The sequence below is a fragment of the Cryptomeria japonica genome, chromosome 6 (genome assembly GCF_030272615.1).
Source record: "Cryptomeria japonica chromosome 6, Sugi_1.0, whole genome shotgun sequence".
NCBI classification, from domain to species: Eukaryota; Viridiplantae; Streptophyta; class Pinopsida; order Cupressales; family Cupressaceae; genus Cryptomeria; species Cryptomeria japonica.
The window spans coordinates 657,518,811-657,535,051 of record NC_081410.1 but is presented as its reverse complement, the minus strand read 5'-3'; positions in this window follow the sequence as shown (position 1 = coordinate 657,535,051).

Below are 16,241 nucleotides of genomic sequence, written 5' to 3'. Positions count from 1 at the left end.
AATCTCAAACAATTCTGAATTTGAGGCATATGGAAAATATTAAGCAAAAATTTTCTCCCTGATTTCTTGTTCCTTTTCAATGGCAATGCACCATTTATTGTCCAAAGAATCATACAAAGATTTAGAAGTAACTGATTTAATATTAGTAGGTGACCGATCATTATCACTTAAATATTTAATAAGTTCTTGTTCAATATCCTTCTTTTCAATATCATTGAAATCATCAAAATATTTTTTAAATCATCAAGAACTTTCCTTCTAATATTCTTTATGGTCCTTTGACAATGTGTCATAGGCTTGTAAGAAGAAATATCTATATTTATTGGTGCAAAAGTTGCAGATACATTACCGGTAAGCTTGGTCTTCTTAATCGGTTGCCTCGTCTTCTTTAATTCTTCTTCTGATTCAGTGTCTCTAGAATTCTATGCTCCGTTCTTGGTTTTCCTCTTCCTTTCAAATACCTTTGGCGGAATAGCCTCCGGTTTCTTTTTGGCTAGTGACCTCTTGGTCACTTTAGGACTGGCAGCAGATGTACTTCAGTAGGTTTGATCCTCTCTAAGTAAGTACCGACCCTCTTCTTCTTTGGATCCTGCGGTGAAGTAAGTAGGGTAGAGGCATAAGCAGTAAGTATATCATTCACCACTTCATAGCCCATAGGCTCAACTTCATCTTGTCTAGGCTCAACCGCTTCCATTATGGAATGATCCACTTTGATTGTGAAGCAGATATCATCTTCATATTTTTTAACCAGATCACCCGATATTCTTGTTCGCTGGTTCATCTTTAATTTGAACTCATCAAAGTACCTATTAAGAGTCTCCAGATAAGTAGATCCTACTGCTTGCAGACTCTCCTTGATTTGTCTTGTGACTGGTAGGTTACTTGACCACTGAACATCACCAACTCCCAGAAAATACCCTTGAAAATAGAAAAATAATCCAACCAGTTGTTGACCGAATTTGAATCTTAGAGAATTATGCTCTTTGATTGATTTAAAATTCTCAATGAGTTGTTTTTGCATACAGGTTCACAAGTCATACTCAACATCATCCTTGATCATCCGATAAGCGACATGCACCGTAGTTGTAGGAATAGAGTTCATCCTGCTAGCATAGAATACTCTGTAACCAATCACCATGCACACATACTTCACCAAGTCATCTCTTATGGTGTTAATAGTCATTGCCTGCTTGTCGCTCATAGAACTAGTGAGCTCTGTCACTTTGAATTTGGTGATCTTGCGTAGAACAACGACTTCTCCAACATTGCAGAAATTGGTCATGACATGGATTGCCTCCGGGGTGATATCGTGGGTTCGGTCAAGATACATCTTTCCGCCCTGAACCTTGCTGAGAATGATTCTAATTTGATCATCTGTGAATTCTTCGAGAAAATACACCGCAATGTGAAATTTCTTTTTCTTGATCACACTATATTTTGGTTTAATCTTCTTGTCTTTCCCATAGAACAAACTTAATTGGGAGTGAATCATTAGAGACCCTAGGTCTTCTAGTTTGCAACCAATATAACCAGAAATATCCCCTTCAACAATGACTCTTGCGAGAATTTGGGATAGGGCATTATATTTCACCTTCGCTTTGGATGCAAAAGTCATGACTAAATAATTTCAAATGATGAGAGTTATTTGACAAAAAATACCTTTTCACTTCGAACTAGGGTTCACCGATGTCGAGCACAACACACTTTTCCAAGAGCTTACTTTGTCGATCTGACTTCCACATTGATATCTTGAAATGGCTGCAAAATATTTTGCTATATTTCTTTTTGGATTCTTTCAAATGCAAGATGAATCACTCTTGTTGCGCTGCTCAAGCTAGAAAAATTCTTCTTCAAAAAATAGGTAAGTAAAAATGACGACAAGAGTCACTTTTAAACATGCTCCTACCTACCATAAAAAAATGCATCATCGATAGGGTACAAACCCTAACTTTACAACTTTATTTCTTTTTTTGGTTGACAGGTAACCGATACTGATAAAAACACTTTACCGATATACACCGGGGGTCCGAAACATTGTCACTGATATGTTCTCCCTTAAGCTTTTCAAAACTTAATTTGTCATTTTAGAGGTCTCCACACTGGGTGCAGAAATGGGTACATATTGTGGTATCTCTTCAGACTTCTTCTTCCAAGTTTTGTTCATAACAGCTTGAACGACTTCAACATCGGCCTTTCCTTTCCCTTTTGGGTTGAGCGGTCTATCTTCCAGTGGATTCTTTTTCAGTTTGCATGTTCTGGCAATATGTCCTAGTTTGTGACAATGATAGCATACCATACCAGGTGCTCTCCACGGTCTGGTGTTCACATTTCCATTCTTCCTCCTACATGTTGCAGCTGTGTGACCGCTACCACGACAGATCAAACAGGTTGCTCTCCAACTATTTGCCACTCCATAACCATTGTACCGGTTTGGGTTCCGATTCATAGGAGGTTCCGAGACAACTCCTTTAGATCTTGATGCATAACTTCCAGGGCTGTTCATAAGTGATCTGCACTCAAAATATCTATGCCCAAACTTGTTGCATGCATAACAATGACCATTAAATCTACCAGTTCTAGCCTTGTGGTTATACACATTGTTTTGCATGTAATGGAAATTATTATAAGCCTTGCTTCTACACACATTGGCAGTATGTCCTTCCTTATGGCAGTTAAAGCATACGGGTTTGAACTTTGGCTTACCTTTGCTTCGGTTGATCTTAGGTGCCGATTGCTCCTTTGGTGCATCAGTCTTGGTTCTAGAGGTTTCACCTTCCTCATATGCAGAGAAACCAAGTCCAGAGGTATCCTTTGATGGCTTCATTGATTCTAGCTTTTGGTCTAGCTTCGCAGCACTCCGGTTGAACTTTGCAAGTATCTCCTTTATCTCATCAAGTTCCTTGGAAAGAGCATCATTGGTCTTCATCAAGGTTTCATTATGAGAAATGGCTACATTGATTTCTGCTTGCATTTATTCTTTCTCTTCCTTACCCTCTTGCAGATAAGCGGCAATGGTACCAATTTCTTGGTTTAACTTGAAGATCTCACGCTCCTTGTCCTTCACTAGATCTTCAACTTTTCTTCTATTTTCTAGCTCCTGACTCATCCTGATAGTCAGTCCTTCTAGCTCCCTCCTTACATTAGTTTTGGACTCATTCAATTTCTCCACTTCTTGGACTAGGGCATCCATGTCCGCTTCATCAGAAGAGCAGTTCTCAGTAATTTCTATCATTTGCTCAACAAGCTCTCTTCTTTTGGCTAAAGAGGCTTTATACTTGATTTTAAGTTCATCATAGGCTCTCTCAGATTCAACCAAATGGTGAGTGAGTTTCCTCATGCTGTATTTCCCCATATCTCCTTTCAAGTGGTTAGACTTAGAGAAAGTTGAGCTTTGATACCAATTGATGAATACTAAGAGGGGGGTGAATTAGTATGCCCAAAAACTTAACTAGTTTCTTAAGAAATATTATCGTAGATTGATATAATAGTTTAAACAGCAAACCGGTTAAAACACAGATAAGACAAATATCAAATAAAGCATTCACCCACAGAAGAACAATCACCATAACACAAGATATTTTGACGTGGAAACCCAAATGGGAAAAAAACCATGGTGAGTAAAACTCACAAGTCAACTATTTGCAAAATAGTAACCAGACCGGTTAAGGCCTTACAATGTTCTTCACCAGAACAGATCCTGTTAGGAATCCAGATCTCTGTTAGGAGATAAGTCCTATTAAAGACTACCCTATTAAAGGATTTCAAATCCACAACTGTGAACCACCTTGTTAGAGGATTTACAATAGGCTTGACTGGGCCTACCCGGTTAAGGGTTTTAGACTTGTCGAAGAGCTTAGTAATCAACAAGTGAATGATCTAGAAAGTAGCACAGAATGATTGATTAGATCCATGACTGCTCTCTATTAATGCATTGCAACATTACTTTGGTCTTCTATCCTTTGCATGTTCAATCTTTATCGCATGATGCTTCTATAACAACTTCACTCTTCAACACACATACACACACATTAAAACCCTAGACATGATGTCCTTAAATATGAAGCTGATTTCATGTCGATCCAATAAAATTGGATTACAATTTCCTAGGTTCAAAGAATCTAGACACATTTGGTAACACGACACAAAAACACTGCCAAAGTGTCGGTGGATGATAACTCATCACACTATACAGTTTTACCGGTTTAATCACCACATTGATGCCGGTGGATGATAACTCATCACACTTTACAATTTTACCAGTTTAACATAGTATACCATTAATGAACAAAGACTGGTAAACTGGAACATAGTGTTTCGAAAAAAAAGATTAACTATTGCTAGGGGTCCTCGTTCCGCTTGAGGTCTTCGGTCATGCTATGACTAGTAAGATTCTTCTACAAAACACCGATAGTCTTCTACAAACAAAGACTATACATACAATGGCATATAATACCAGTGTGATCAATACAACACATATTACCGATGGAGAATAGCTCATACATAAAAAATTGTGTGTCCATCAATGACAATCATAACTAAACATCATCAAAATGCCAACAATCTCCCCCTTTGGCATTGATGGCAACACTTAGGAAACTTTGACATCTAAGTGCTTACAAAACAAAAATGATGCCATAATCAAAATTACTCCCCCTAAGCATATACACTACTCCCTTTGCCAAAATTACAATCATGTACTACTTCAATTCCATTCCCCATAAAATTTTCAATTCAATACCACTCCCCCTTTGCCAACAATGACAAAGTAATACAAAACATAGTGGATTTACCACTCCCCTGATTTACCAAAATCATATTGCATAACATAAAACAAAGTATATGTTTATGACAATAAAGAGTAAAACTTTTCAAAAATAGATTTAAAGTTTTTCAAAAACTCCTTCATGTCTGTTGACCAGGAATTGAGAAGTGAGGCAACAACCTCACTCTCGGTCTTCATCTGGAAAGATAATTCTTCCATGGCCTCAATAGTGCTCATCTCCTATGTGACAATAATAGCTTCCAAGTTCAGAAAGAACTTCTAAAGAACCTGCAACTTAGGTAATAGGATTAGTTGTAGCTCCTACAAAATTAGAGTCCACTTGCAGATCTCCGCTTCAATCTTTGCAATTTGTTGCCGGTAATTCTGAATGGTCTGCCCATACATTGTGAAAGAATCATATGGTACTTTGAAGGTCTCCAGATACTCCTTTAGTTCTGATTGGAGTTGACCTTTCTTCTTCAAAGCATCATCATAGAATAGATCGGGCTGGAATATCTTGCTCAAAAGCATTTGTCCTTCAGCCATTGCTAGACTGATATCATCTTTCTGATGGATTAGCTTGGTTCTATCCTCCTCAATTTTCTTCACCAGTGCAACATTCAGTTCCTTTTCATGGGTTTCCTTTGCAGTGGCTTGGGCAACATCTTCTAGTGATTGAACTTGATCATCCACTATTATGCATAATAGTTTTAGCTTGGCCAACGAGGAATCGGTACTGGGGAGGTTAGTACCGGGGATTAGATTGGAAAGAGTGTCAACAACAAATTGAATGACATCATGTTCTTTATTTTTCCTTAGTTCTTCCAATCTATCTTGAGCCAGTTGAATGCTCCTCAGTAGCTCATTTTCATCTACCGATTGGGTAAGATAGACAAGAGTCAAATCACTGTGACCAGTGGGATCAACCTGTTTGGTTTGATCGCAGGTTTCCTTAGGAGTCTGTCCTCCTTCCTTTGATTTGTTCTCCTCTTGTTTCCTCTTCTCCTGCTCTTCTTTTTCCTTTTCCGCTCCCTCTTTGTCTTTTTTTTCTTTCTTTTCTCTATCCATGTCTTCTTTTTCTTGCTCCGCTCTTTCTTTCTCCCATTTCTCTTTCTCTTCAGTCTTCTTCTCTTCTTCTTTCTTCCTCTCTTCTTTCTTCTTCTTCTCTTCTTCCTTCTCTTGCACTCTCTTCTTCTCTTCTTCTTTCTTCTCAACTCTCTTCTTCTCTTCTTCCTCCTTATCCTTCTTTTCTTTCTCTGCTTTCCTCTTTTCTTCTTCGTCCTTTATTTCTTTCTCTGCTTTCCTCTTTTCTTCTTCTTTCTTCTTTTCTTTCTCGACTTGAATGTTAACTGCATTATTCACCAGTGCATCATCTAATGAATCTACATCAATAGGAACAATTTCCTCAGCTTGTCTATTAGCATCAGAGACCTTTTTCATCTGGACAACTTCTTGAGCTCACAGATGAGTGTCTTTTTCCACTTCATGAATTTTTCCTCTGAGTAGCTGAAGTCTTATTCTTCTCATGAAAAGGATTCCTTTTAATTGATCAATAATCTCAAACAATTCTGAATTAGAGGCATCTGGAAAATATTAAGCAAAAATTTTCTCCCTGATTTCTTGTTCCTTTTCAATGGCAATGCACCATTTATTGTCCAAAGAATCATACAAAGATTTAGAAGTAACTAATTTAATATCAGTAGGTGACCAATCATTATCACATAAATATTTAATAAGTTCTTGTTCAATATCCTTCTTTTCAATATCATTGAAATCATCAAAATATTTTTTAAATCATCAAGAACTTTCCTTCTAATATTCTTTATGGTTCTTTGACAATGTGTCATAGGCTTGTAAGAAGAAATATCTATATTTATTGGTGCAAAAGTTGTAGATACATTACCGGTAAGCTTGGTCTTCTTAATCGGTTGCCTCGTCTTCTTTAATTCTTCTTCTGATTCAGTGTCTCTTGAATTCTATGCTCCGTTCTTGGTTTTCCTCTTCCTTTCAAATACCTTTGGCGGAATAGCCTCCGATTTCTTTTTGGCTAGTGACCTCTTGGTCACTTTAGGACTGGTAGTAGATGTAATCGGTGTCGATGCCGATGGCACACCTTTCTTCTTCTGCTTGGGTACTTCAGTAGGTTTGATCCTCTCTAAGTAATTACCGACCCTCTTATTCTTTGGATCCCATGGTGAAGCAAGTAGGGTAGAGGCATAAGCAGTAAGTATATCATTCACCACTTCATAGCCCATAGGATCAACTTCATCTTGTCTGGGCTCAACCGCTTCCATTATGCAATGATCCACTTTGATTTTGAAGCAGATATCATCTTCATATTTTTTAACCAGATCACCCGATATTCTTGTTCGCTGGTTCATCTTTAATTTGAACTCATCAAAGTACCTATTAAGAGTCTCCAGATAAGTAGATCCTACTGCTTGCAGACTCTCCTTGATTTGTCTTGTGATTGGTAGGTTACTTGACCACTGAACATCACCAACTCCCAGAAAATACCCTTGAAAATAGAAAAATAATCCAACCAGTAGTTGATCGAATTTGAATCTTAGAGAATTATCCTCTTTGATTGATTTAAAATTCTCAATGAGTTGTTTTTGCATACAGGTACACAAGTCATACTCACTATCATCCTTGATCATCCGATAAGCAGCATGCACCACAGCTGTAGGAACATAGTTCATCCTGCTTGCATAGAATACTTTGTAACCGATCACCATGCACACATACTTCACCAAGTCATCTCTTATGGTGTTAACAGTCATTGCTTGCTTGTCGCTCATAGAACTGGTGAGCTCTATCACTTTGGATTTCATTTTTCTTACAAAGCAATTCAGTTTCAAGAAACTTGCATTACTTTAAGTTTTTCCAGGATTTCATTTGCTAGATTAAACCAACAAATTGCTTTGTGGGAATAAAAAGAACATCATGCTTATTGGAGAAACATATCCAAATAGAGGATAGATCATCATTGCTTTGAAGGTTAAAAAAAACACTTGTTTGCCTTGTCTCGAAAGTGGAAGGTGTATCCTCTGCCATTAATTGGGTGACCAAATAACCAAATGACTCTTTTATGCTTTCTTTTACTTCAAGCAATTAAATCCTTTAGAAGGCCTTCCCTCTTGAGTTTCCCTTAGGGCACCATTAAGGCCAGTGAGAGGGGAACGATCTATGTTGGAAACAACTTTATCGCTAAGTGTTCCAACCCACTATAATCAAATGTGGAGGCTGATGAAAGTCCCCTCCAACGGTTTTGCTCAATGATTAGTCTTCCCCTAGTATCTTTAAGATACGTAAAGCCTTTATTCTAAAGGTTGGGAAGCCTCCCGATGGAGTTTATCATAGAAGACCAAATGAAGACCAAATGAAAGACTAATTAAAAAACATAGAATTAGAAGCTTTGAGCCAATTTAGTTACGAAACATTGGCAATATCATAGTGCAAGGGTGGGGAAGAATCCGCTCCCAAGATCACTCACCATATATCTCCCAAGATAACTGGTGCAGGGCACCTAACACTCCAAGCATGAAATTTTGTTTTCTTTCAAGTTTTGTGTATTGTCTTTGTGATGTAATAATGGACCAACCATTTGGGACTCAGTTGAGCCATGGTTGAGTTGTCCAAGTTTTGGTTTGAGTCATTTGTGTTCAGGATGCTGACAACCTGAGAAGTGAGATGCTTAGGTAGTTCACAACATAAGTACTCCAGATGAATGTATTCATGTAATAGGGGTCAATTGTGTTGTGTTTAGGACTTCTCGACCTTTAGGAGTCTTGAAAAGCATTAGAATGCAAAGTTGCATCTTAGGAGTAAAAAGATGTAAAAGTTGTTGAGCAACATTTTGCAATTTTTGCAAAAGTTGCATTTTTGGTTAAAGGAGTTGAAAAGTTGGTTGAACCAACTGAAGAAAGAGCATAAAAGCCAAAATTCAATTCATTGTACGAGTTGGAGGATTGGAAATGCAAGAACAAGTTTTTGGTTGTTGAAACAATCTTGTTTTCTTCACCGTTTGATAGTTTTCACTTGTTTATATTGCTTGGTACGGTCCAGTACGGACTTGATTGTGTAAAATCATTGTAGGACATGAGTGTTGATTGAATTTACTTTCCGTAATCTTGTTTTGTAGGTTTGATTGTTTATAGTTGTAGATATTTCTTCCATTCTTTGCAACTAGGTGTAAAACCCTTACAAGTAGGGTTTAAGAGCAAAAATGGCTCTAACCTGAGCATTCTTTGATGGAACCTATTGAAATCATTAAGAATTATAGGTTAGGGTCTGTATATAGTTTTAGGAAAGGATTTTTGGTTTTGTAGGTCCTTGAGGAGGAGATACAACGAAGCCCTAGGCTCACCGTTGGGAGTAGGTGAGTTAGGGCAACAGGAAAATTGAGTTTTAAGAGCACATGGGGATTGGTCTAGGACAAAGTGTCATATGGATGGAAAGCCATTTGAGTGCCCTTGAGTAATCCCTGATTGTTTGAAGAATAATTTTTGACTAGTGAAGGGTTAAAAACATATCTTTCAAAGTCACCCGGTGAGGCCTAAACCCTAAAAAATAGTGCAACTTTGGAAATCCAATTTGTACAGATAACCCAGAAGCACATTTTCATTATTGTCTATAAATCCCAAAAGGGTACTTGAATCCATAATTTATTTCTAGCCTTGTTTGTAAAGTTTAGAAACTAAGTCCCTAAAACCGCCAAGGGAGGGCTAATTCAATTAGGCCTATTTGAGCCGGGTAGAGACCTAGAAAGGTTAGAAAGCCAAAAAGATGGGATTGGTGATCCTAAAAGCCTCAAAATTCTTCAAAGACACTTGGTAGATGCATTGTGAGTCCATTGGATGTGGTTGTGTGTTGAGATCCTTGCAGGAGTAGTTGGAGCCCTGGAGTGGTGTGTGTGATTGAAGTGGCAATCTCAAGAGGTGGAGTTGTTTGTGCAAAACCATTGGCTATACCTAGGAGGCAAGCCAAATAGGTTAAGACCTTGGAGGTCTCATTGGCATAAACCCCTACTAAGTTCCATTGGATGGATTTGAGTAGTTGAAGGGTTAAGGAAGACAAGACAATCCAGAAGGTGTATTGGATCAAGCTCTAAGACTCTCTGCATTAGAGTGGTATCAGAGCCATTCTTTGAAATATTTGGTGTATGTTAGATTGTGAAGAATCATAAGCAAGTAAAATGCCTCCAAAGGAAATGACTCCAGAAGCCATCCAACACTTGGTGGCAGAGATGATAGAAGGAATGAAGGATGCAAAAGGAAGTAGAGGAGCCAGAGAGGTTAAGAAGGAGAAGGGGAAGGTAAAGAAATAATGGGGTGATGAGACTGATGAAGAAGTGGAAGATGGAGAGGAACCAACAATAGTAGCAATGCTTCAAGACCAAAATCTATTCTTGGATGTAGTCAAATAAATTTCCAAAGACAACTTGGATGGACTACCCACCTATGGAGGAAATCTCAATGGAGAAGATTTTTTAGATTGGATAGAGGCCATAAATAATCACTTTTATTATAAAGAGGTAGCAGAGGAGAAAAGAGTAAATTTGGACAAATCAAGATTGAGAGGATCAACATTAGTTTGGTGGAATATGATGCAAGAAGAAAGGATACAAGAAGGTAAGAAGAAGATAACTTCATGGGAGCGTATGAAGATCAGACTTAAGGCTCAATTTCTACCAGGGGATTATGAAGTTCAAATCCTTAAGAAACTGCAAAATATGAAACAAAGGGAGTTAGATGTCAATGCATAGACTGAGGAATACCACAAGCTCAGTTTGAGGACTACAAAGCATGAGAATGAAGTAGAGAAGTTGGCTAGGTAGATGAATGAATTTAGACAAAACATACAAGACGAGATAAGTATCCTCACACCTGACATTGTCCATAAGTGTTTTCAGTTTGCCTTAAGGGAAGAGGAGAAGATCAAGAGGAGAAGTGAACAAAATAAAAAACATAGAGGTGGTAAGAATTTCAGAGGTAGAGGAACCTTTGGTAGGGGGCAGAAATCATCAAGAAATGAAGAGCATCAAAGCCAAGAAGGTAGTGGGGACTCTGAAAGAGGAACATTTAGAGGATCCTTTAGAGGAAGGAGCAATTTTAGGGGCAAGTTTGAAAACTCAGGAATAGGAAATATGGTCTTCACCGGTAGGTGTTATAATTGCAATCAAGTTGGGCATACCATGAGTAAGTGCCCGGGGAAAAGCCTCAAGTTCCTCAAGCTCTTACATGGGTGGAAGAAGGACACAATTGGTGCAAGAGGAGGACACTTAGAATGTGACTTCTTCAATCAGCAAGGCAGAGCCAGTGACAGATGGAGAAAACTTAATGATGAGAAGGATAATGCTCAAGATACCCCAAGCTCAAAAACCACCACATAGGAAAAAATTGTTTAGGACCACTTGCAAGTCACAAGGGAAGATTTGTAAGGTGATTGTAGATTCAGGGACCACTTGCAAGTCACTCCTTACAAGGTATCATGGCTCAACCGAGGTCAACATGTCTTGGTTGATGAACAAGAATGGGTGGACTTTGAAATTGGTGAGTATAAGGATAGATTATTATGTGACATACTGCCTATGGATGCTTGTCATTTGCTGTTGGGCCATCCATGGCATTATGATATGAGAGCTAGTCATGATGGAGAAAAGAACAACTATCTTATCACCAAGAATTGGAAGAAGTACCAAATGAATCTGGTAACTGATCCAAAGGAAGAAAAGAAAATAGGCTCAAGTGTGATGCTGATGAGAGGTAAAGAGTTTCTCAAAGTGTTGAAGCAAGAAGGTCATCAAGGCCATGCTATAGTATTGAAGCCTAGAGATGAAGCTAAGGCAGATCCAATGAGTGAAGTTCCTCAAGAGGTGCAAGGTCTACTCAAACAATATGCAAAAGTAATAGGAGATGACAAGCCTGATTCTTTGCCTCCAATGAGAGATGTGAATCATCAAATAGACTTAATACCAGGGGCCAATCTGCCAAACAAAGCTACCTATAAAATGACACCTTGTCAAAATGAAGAGATCACCAAACAAGTGCAACAACTCTTAGACAAAGAGTTTATCAAGAAGAGTTTGATTCCATGTGATGTTCCTACTGTGTTAGTGCCTAAAAAGGGAGGAAAATGGAGAATGTTTGTTGAACACAAAGTACCACTGAGAGGGGGGGTGAATTAGTGGTTCCTAAACTTTTTAACTTTCAAATCAACTTTAGAATATCAGTTATTCACTTAAACACTAAACAATCAAACTGGTAGAACAAGAAAGAAAGCCAAGGAGATAATTCACACAAGTGTAACTCCCAACACCAGATTTATGAGGAAAACCCAATGTGGGAAAAACCTTGGTGAGAAAAGCTGCTGGAGACTACTGCTCCAATCCGGCCTCACAGGTAAAACACAAAATTACAAAGATTTAGGGCACCAACCCAAGGAGCACCAACCCCTGCACCAAGTTTCAACTTGGCGATGTATATTGAAATACTATTTGAATACAATTAAGGCTTCTTGTTGCAAATGAATTCTGCAACTCTTTGATCAAATAACTCACTGCCGGTTGATAGTCTTTTCTTCTCCACTGAATCACACTATCGGTTGTGAGATAACTTTCTCTGATTCTCGGCCTCTGTTATCTCTCTCTCTCTCTCTCTCTCTCTCACACACACACACACACACACAATCTCTCAACACACTTTGTCACACTTGGATGTTGCCTGCTCTGCCACACCTTGCCGGTTTAGCTTAACTATGAAACTATAGTTATGCCGATAGAACCCTCTCACCGGTATGCTTGCTCACTTACTCTGCAACTTTCTTAGAACTATTTTTAAGGATAGAAATTCTTCTCTTTCACTTAATCTCTCTTTTCTCTTCTTCTTCTTCTCTACAACATCAACTTGTTCTGTCTCGAGCTCTCCTCTTTATCCCGTGATTTCTCACTAGAACGCAATTCAAACTTCGGAGCGGTTAGGGTTTCCTCTTCTCGACACAATATTTAAGAGATCCAATCCAGCCTATCTTGGATCAATCACCTATCCTTCAGGGATGCATCTATACACGGTTTCCATTATCCAACGCATATTTGCTAAAAATAGCAATCTCAAACAAGATCTCCTACCTTGAAATCTATCGACACATAAAACGCTTCAGCTATTTTCTTTTCAAGGTCTTCCTGAATTGGATTTCCTTTGCATTGATCTAGGCACCAACTACTCCTTGATCTTCCTCTATCATTCTTTCTTCCTCAAGCCGCATCGGTCAGTTACAATCCTGTGATTTATGGCTATTTCATTTATATTGACTGACAATTTTACCAACCATGTCGATGGTGGCTTTATCAAACTTTGCCTATTTACCACCTCGACTCCACATTGCATCACCATGGTTAATCACTCTGCTCACCGACACGTAGTCGGTTCAAACTTGAACATTCAAGAAACTCATACCAGTACATGCCTTTACCGGTAAGGCCTTCTTCTTCTTCTTACCAGAAGTGCACATTATGCCGATAACACATCTTCACCTCCAGTGGTTTGTGATAACTTTAACATTCTCCCTCTTCATCATAAATAGGCAGCCATCTGCTAGACCGGTTTATTGCTCAACATGTTGACACACAAACAACTTTCATCCCGGTTTATGCCTTACCGTTAAGATTTCATTCTGTCTGCTCACTCTTATGTGAATTGCCATCATGCCGATTGACATCAATGACAATTTAATGCCAAAATGCCAACAATCTCCCCCTTTGGCATTTATGTCAACTTCTTGCAAGACACTTCATACCGGTACATTTATCCCCCTTTGACACAATGACAAAGGGTACTGTGCACTCCCCCTTTGATTTATACCAAGCTCCCCCTTTCACCACTACCAACTCCCCTTGAACCACATGAAGCCTTCCTAGTCGAATGACACAATTCCCAACTTGTGTTAGAGGTACTCAAAATTACTTACCGGTAATGGTTTGGTGAAAATGTCTGCTACTTGTTCTCCAGTAGGGACATAATCCATCCTTACCTCCTGGCCTTCATCCTTCGCTCTGAGAAAGTGATACTTGATAGCAACATGCTTTGTTCTGGAATGCATGAATGGATTCTTTTCTATGTTGATTGCACTCAAATTGTCACACCGGATGAGAATGGGATCATTGATGTCCACCTGTATGTCTTTGAGAGTCTGCTTCATCCAAAGCACCTGAGAGCAACATGTAGCAGCAACAATCTATTCAACTTCAACAGTAGATAGAGAGACTGAGTCTTGCTTCTTGCTGTGCTATGAGACCAACCAGTCACCTAGAAAGAATGCAACACCCCTTGTGCTCTTTTGATCATCAATGCAACCTGCCTAATCAACATCAGTGTATGCTTCCAAGATAAAATCTCCTTGTTTAGGATACCGCAAATCATGGATGAGCATCCCTTGTAAGTACCTAAAGATTCTACTAACAACATTCATATGTGATTGCTTTGGTGCAGCTTGAAATCTGGCCACCATGCATACTGCCTGAACTAAATCCGGTCTTGAAGAAGTTAGATATAGTAGACTGCCTATCATGGATTTGTATAGAGTCTGATCCACCATCGGTGAATCATCATTCTTTCTCAATTTACTACCGGTCACCATGGGGGTACTTACCGGTTTACAATCTTCTAGTTGGAATTTCTTCAACATCTCCTTTGCATACTTGATTTGTGAGATAAAGATTCCTTTATCTTGCTATAATATCTGCAAACCAAGGAAGTAAGTCAATTCACCAAGTATTGACATCTCAAATTTTGATTGCATCTGATTAGCAAATTCTTTGCAGAGGGTGTCCTTGTTGCCTCCAAATATAATGTCATCTACATACACAACCACAATGATCATGTGGTTCCCATCTTTCTTTATGTACAAATTTCTATCAACACTTCCCTTTTTGAATCCCTGCTCCTTCAGATACTGATCTAGTCTTGAGTATCATGCTCTATGAGCTTTCTTTAGACCATACAAGGTCTTCTTCAACAGACACACAAATGTCTCATCATCATGTAGCAGAAACCCTTCCGGTTGCTCCATGTACACTTATTCTTCCAAATTTCCATTTAGAAAGGCAGATTTTACATCCATTTGGTATACTTTATAACCCTTGTAGGCAGGGTAGGCTAGAAACATTCTAATTGCTTCTAATCTAGCTACCGGTGCAAATGTTTCTTCAAAATCAATCCCCTCTACTTGAGAGTATCCTTTGCACACTAGTCTAGCTTTATGCCTAATGATCTTACCTTCTTCATTCATCTTGTTTCGGTAGACCCATTTAGTGCCAATGATGTTCTTGTCTTCCGGTCTAGGGACTAATTCCCATGTCTTTTTCTTCTCAATCTATTGCAGTTCTTCTTCCATGGCATCCATCTATTCTTGTCTTTTGCTTGGCGCATTGAATGTTTTGGGTTCAAATTCAGTCATTTGGTAGATGTTAACTTGTTCATCATTCCGAGCAAGTCTTCTTCTATTCTTCACACCATCACTCTTATTTCCCAGAATTTTCTCTTCCGAGTGATTCAGCTGTACATACCGGTTGGGGGCCTTCTTGCATGCTTCCTCTGGTTTGATGTCTATTTGAGCTTTATCATCTTCATCAATGAAGTTATCATACTGGTTGATCTGTGGTTGACATCCTTGGTGCATATCCTCATCAACTCTTACGTGCACACTCTCAATGACTCTTCTTAGTCTTTTGTTGTAGAATTTGTAGGCCTTGCTGTTAGATGAGTAACCAAGGAAGATTCCTTCATCACTCTTGGATTCAAAACTTCCTAGACTATCCATGTCTTTCTTGATAAAGAAATTGTTTCCAAATACTTTGAATTATTTGACCGAAGGTTTCCGGTCATACCACAACTCATAAGGTGTCATTTTGCTGTTAGTCCTTAATTGAACCCAGTTCAAGGTATATCTAGTAGTATGAACAATTTCCTTCTAATAAATGTCTAGTAGACTGGACTCATTTAACATGGTTCTGGCCATCTCCTTGATTGTCCCGTTCTTCCTCTCTACCACACCATTTTGCTGTGGTGTCCTAGGAGCTGAGTATTGCCTTCTAATTCCATGTTTTCCACAATAATCTTCAAACTCATTTGAAGTAAACTCTCCACCCCTATCTGATCTTAGGCATTTTAACCTGTACCCACTTTCTTTCTCCACCATCTTCTGAAAGATCTTGAATCTTTCAAATGCTTGTGATTTATCTTGCAGGAAGGTGACCCATGTTATTCTTGAGTAGTCATCAATGAAGAGCATAAAGTATCTTTCACCTGCAAGTGCTCTTGTTCTAGTTGGATCACACAGATCTGTATGGATGATTTCAAGTGGTCTTGAGGTGTTGTGCTCTTTTGTCCTGAAGCTCTCTTTAGTTTTCTTGCCTTTTACACATTCATCACAAAATGTGTTTGCCAGTTTGATGAATGCTGGAATATTCCTCACACACCCC